Source organism: Pseudoliparis swirei, chromosome 7, assembly GCF_029220125.1.
Source record: "Pseudoliparis swirei isolate HS2019 ecotype Mariana Trench chromosome 7, NWPU_hadal_v1, whole genome shotgun sequence".
Lineage (NCBI taxonomy): Eukaryota > Metazoa > Chordata > Actinopteri > Perciformes > Liparidae > Pseudoliparis > Pseudoliparis swirei.
In genome coordinates, this window is record NC_079394.1 from 29,593,711 (window position 1) to 29,599,797 (window position 6,087).

Sequence of the window (6,087 nt, forward strand, 5' to 3'; positions counted from 1 at the left end):
GCTATTTAATTTAGCCAATTCATAAATTGCAGTTAACCGCAAATATATGTTTAATATTTGCGGATTTCATTGAGCCTACTTTTGTGAAAAGTTTAGTTCTTAGTATAAATTAAAGTTTTCATGCGTACAAATAATTTAGTTTGATGTTAGAAGCTACATCTACTACAGGACACGCCTACTACAGGACACGCCTACTACATACTACGTGACACGCCTACTACATACTACAGGACACGCCTACTACATACTACGTGACACGCCTACTACATACTACGTGACACGCCTACTACATACTACGTGACATGCCTACTACATACTACAGGACATGTCTACTACATACTACGTGACACGCCTACTACATACTACGTGACATGCCTACTACATACTACAGGACACGTCTACTACATACTACGTGACACGCCTACTACATACTACGTGACACGCCTACTACATACTACGTGACATGCCTACTACATACTACAGGACACGTCTACTACATACTACGTGACACGCCTACTACATACTACGTGACACGCCTACTACATACTACGTGACATGCCTACTACATACTACGTGACACGCCTACTACAAGGCAGGTTCAGGTACCAAAACTATTACGGTCCCAAACGGTCCGGTTCGGTGGAGGTAAACATGTATGTAAACATACGTGTGGATCTCAGGGGGCGTGTCGAGTCCCTTCTCAAACGCCAGTTTATTGAAAGCGTGGCCCTTAAAGGGACAGCAAAGAGAATCAGGGAGAAGTCAAAGCAACGAGGATACATTAAAGGGATGACACATCATTTATGTTTTTAATCAATAAATGTACACATAAATAAATAATGAAAATGCTGATACTGTATTCAGTTTTTTATTATTTATTTGTCTTTATATTTCAGCATATATTTAATTTAATTTTGTTTCTCTTCATGTTTAAATTGACTTTACTTTCAATCCTTCCACGTTTCTTTATGTACTTACATTATTTTATCCATTTCTCTTTGACACATTTATTCTTTATTATAGTAATCCGCCGCTTTCCGCTGCTGTCCTTGTGAACTCTAATGATATCCAAAAGCAAAGCACTAGCTTCAGATCACATATTCACTTTCTAAAATGTCGTTTTAAGTGAATAACTATCGGACGTTCGTGTCTGCGCTGCAGTGTAAACACAGTTTCTCTGAACCCTACAATTGACTGCCGTTTACCACACTGACCCTACAATCAGGGCTTACTGTGATGTCGGATATATCATTTGGCTGAAGCAAATCAATGATCATCAGCAAGGTCAGCACTGGTTCTCTCACGTCAAAGGAGCAGTTTGAGCTTCATCAGCCTGAGCTGTAATAACATAATAGAATAATAACAATATGAAGAATGCCACATAGTCCTACAGACGCGTGCTCTCAGAGCCGCTTCTTTGTCTTCCACTGCCTTCAGTCTCGGAAAAATAAGGACATCCTCATCCAAGAGTCAAAGCAGAAAGACGTGAGGACATGAGAGCTATAGGTGTGGAGAACCTTTTCATTAGTCAAGGTACATCATCTTTTTGTGTAAATAGCGTTCACTAATACGACGTCATCGAAGGCCTCCTTCTGGAGAGACGTCCCGAGGTAGTTTGCTGTCTCTTTGTTCTGTGAGGTGTTTGTTGTTTATGTTTATTGTAAAGAAAAAGATTTTTTGGGGGAAAGCAATAAAGTGGCTGACAGGAAGGACTTGTAGACCGACAAGAAATAAAAGACAAACGCGCAGCTCTCATTCACACTTCTTTTCTTTTCCTGAAAAGACCCTGGAAGCGTCCTTCTCACTGGTTGAGGGATGGTGTCCTTGCTTCCTGCCGTTAACATATTGTCATGGGAACCCATTGTATCCGCTGAGTTATGATGAATAGAAAGGGTGAGACTGTACCTGGACAGCTGGTGAGGAAGAAGAGTTGTGTGACGACTTCCTGTCGAACATACAACACGTACTTCAAGGCACACGACCAACCGGTGCAGAGACAATCCCATCGTTTTATTTGTTACGGGATTATATTTCGATTTTTTAACACACCTTTAAATCTGACCTGTTCAAAGTGTGTGTGTGTGTGTGTGTGCGTCCGTGCGTGTGTGTGTGTTGCCTGACAAATAATCTAATTCTGTAAGCAGGTTGACACAGTATGCTGTAGAACAGCGCCACCTAGTGGAGGTTCAGAGGACTTCACTAGAGCGATTGCAGGCACATATACATATATATTTACATATATATATATAAATAAATATATAAATATATATGTATGTATATATATCTAAATATATATACATACAAATATAAATATATGAATATATAAATCTATATGCATATACAAATATATACTGTATATATATAAATAAATAAATATATATATAAACATATATTTTAAAAAATATATTCAAATATAAATATATATATATATATATATATATATATATATATATATATATACACACATACATAAACACACTGTGCATTATAAGAAGGCTGTACTGGCAGTAATATCTGCTCACTCATACTGTGTTGATGTCATTTCTTCTCACCGTTCCCTTAGTGCTTATAGGTCGGTGGCCAGTATCCATCGTTCATAACGCTCCCTCAATAAGACAATAGAGGAAGACCATAAACATTCAATCCGACACATGGCTGTGAGTGAATGGATTTATCGGCGTGGGGGGCAGAAAGGAAGATGTATACAAGGGAGAGAAAAAGCCGAGCAGATGTGAAGGTCAATAATGATCAGCGATATTGACCAGCTACTTGGAAATGGAAACATAAAAACAGTTACAATGCTTTCATCGTACATAATGGAGGATGACATTGTGCTTTTTCCTTTTAACGACTTTGTTCATATTTTGCATAATCTTGAGATTTTTTTGAAGGTATTTCTTTTTTTATTAAGATTTTTTTTTATATTAAGCTTCCCCCTGCAGGTGGTTATAGGTATTACACATCGCATTTTAAAGAAGGCGGCACATGTGTCTATTCAGGAAATGACCTTCAATGATTTTCGCCACTGTTATCATCCCCAAGCCTAAAACCCTTCCCTCTGGAATCCAACACATCGAGACCACAAGCTCATGTGTCTAATGTGTATCATATCGTAATATAAATAACTTCATATGCTTCATAAAGCAATATGGCAGTATTCTACAGAATAGCTTTTTGATCACCTGAACCCACTTCCCATTCGCCCTCCAAGGCCTTCCACGTTTTCTAATCTCTTCATGGAGTTGGGAGCTCTCGGCCATTTGAGGAGCGCTCGGCTCTTGAGACGAACCCTCGGCGAGTTCCAGATGAAGGGTTATTGACGGAGCGCTGGACCCCTCCATCCTGTCGATGATTAACCTCCAGGGATCGTCCGACCAAATCGCCGGGTGCAATCAATGGCATCGCAACTGTCACACACTGACCACTTGCACTAATGACGACGAGCTAATTAGTTGCTTTTCACTGCGAGGGCATCAACTCTTCAATCATTTATGAACCCTCTTTTTATTCTGAGAAGTATAATGCCTGCGTCCCGCGGCTCCGAAGGCATCGCCAGGGGTCCTCGTGTCTTCCTGTCACCCTGCTGCTGTCTCTGGATCCCCAGCAACAGCACTGCTGCTTTAAAGGGGACATGTCATGCTCGTTTTCAGGTTCTCAATTGCATAATGAGTTACTATTATAACATGTTTACATGCTTTAATGTAAAAAAGCCACATTGTTTTTCTTATATTGTTCATCTGAATATACCTTTATTCTCCCTCTGTCTGCAACGCCTCGTTTTTTAACGCCTGTCTCTTTAAGACCACCTGCTGAAAAAACCTCGTCTGCTTTGATTGGCTCGGGAGAAGAATATGACTCCAATTAAATATTTGTTTAGTTTACTTAATAAATCAGGATAATATCTAACGACCGTCGTTTTGAAGTTATCAGGAGAAGTGACGTAGAGAAGCCGTCTACGCCTCTGTTAGCGACCTGTCAATCACAGTAAGCCCCGCCCTAAAGCATAGTCTCCTTTACGGTCTGTTTGACTCTAAATAACCATAAAGTACTAAATGATGACATCATGCTGTATAGAAGAAGACTTGAAACTAGAGACTGAGACATAAACTCATGATTACAATGTTTACTGAGGGAAAACATCAAGAGAGAAGTAGAGTCATTATATAGACTTCTATACAACCAGAGTCGCCCCCTGGTGGTCAGTAGAGAGAATGCAGCTTTAACACATGAAGCATAGACTTCTATACAACCAGAGTCGCCCCCTGGTGGTCAGTAGAGAGAATGCAGCTTTAACACATGAAGCATATACTTCTATACAACCAGAGTCACCCCCTGGTGGTCAGTAGAGAGAATGCAGCTTTAACACATGAAGCAGAGACTTCTATACAACCAGAGGAGTCGCCCCCTGGTGGTCAGTAGAGAGAATGCAGCTTTAACACATGAAGCATAAACTTCTTTACAACCAGAGGAGTCGCCCCCTGGTGGTCAGTAGAGAGAATGCAGCTTTGATACATGAAGCATAGACTTCTATACAACCAGAGGAGTCGCCCCCTGGTCGTAATTTGAAATGAACATTTCAGCAGGAGATTGGTCGAACTTTGCGAAATTTCAATTAAAATATCACATGAGATTTCATATTCAGCCTCATAAGTACAGGAGGAAACGATCAGAGGCACCAGCGCATCTTAAATAACCGTAGAGTTGATCTTTATGGTGAAGCTCATCGTGCACGAGCTACAGAGGAAATATGTATTTTGTGACACAAGGAAACGGTGAACATGTTTTATAATAATGAGTATTGAAATAATACTAAAAGAGGAGGTTGAAGCTCATATATTGCTGTCATGCTTGAGCTCTGGAGTGTGAATGTGGCGACTGACTGCCCTCCAGTGGCTCCATGAACACTTCAAACAGAATACAAAATAAAAGACTCTTGAGCTGCATGCCTTTGGACTGGAGGAGGAAACCTCACAGATCGAGAAGAACAACAAAAGGAATAACAGGTGTGAATTGTTTTCTTCCTGAAGATGGCCTTAGAAGCCCTTTTGTTCAGTTCTGCATATACTCAGATGTATTTACACCTGGAGCTTTGGGAGGGGGGGGGGAGGGGCATTGGGGGTCTCGGGGCCTCTGTTCTCTGGCTCGTGATCCAGCCTGACCAGAGCAGAACCAGGTGAACTATAATGTGCACCGACTGGAGTGCTTGGGGGTCCAGTGGGGGTCCAGTGGGGGTCCATGTGGTGCCTCACCACCAGCACGGGTTGAGCCACTAGAGGGCGCTGCCACACCTCTGTCTCTCATGTGGGCGCCGCCAGAGGTCACGCTCTCCTTTCGGAAGTTTATCCAAACCTGACAGGTATGACTTGTTACAAAAGAAGTGCACACACACACACGCACGCACACACACACACACACACACACACACACACACACACACACACACACACACACACACACACACACACACACACACACACACACACACACACACACACACACACACACACACACACACACACACATACACCCTCTCCGTTCTACTTCCGTTCGCGTGATTGGTCGGCCATATTAAGTGCCGTCCAAGACACAATGGCAGGAAGCGGAAGTGGGTTAAACCCGCCAACAATGAGTCTCCATCAAGACTTCTACTTGTACATTGCTTAAACTTCTACATTTAATGCCGTCATACTGAGGTTTACAACTTTAAGGTTACTTTGTATGACGGATCAAATGTCTCGTTTAGAAAAAAGTTTAAAAACATTTAAGTGAAATTAACAGTTTAAAATGAGAAAATATTGATCAAAAATAGAAGAAGAAATGCCACTGAAGACAAAGCACGGGAGTTTTATTTTTCTCCACAGGCTCACGGCCTCCGAGAGACACTGATCAGAATCTATTCGACCTGGAAGTGCTCTTAAGTAAGCTCCAATTTAAAGGTAATGTTCTTTTGAACAGAAGTAAGAATTATGGGTAGGCTACTTTTTTTAATAAAACGAGCAAACTTGCAATTATTAGTCAAGTCAAGTTGAAACATCTGGAATTGAAATCCTTTTAACTTGAAATGGCGAGTTGTATAACAAGGTTACG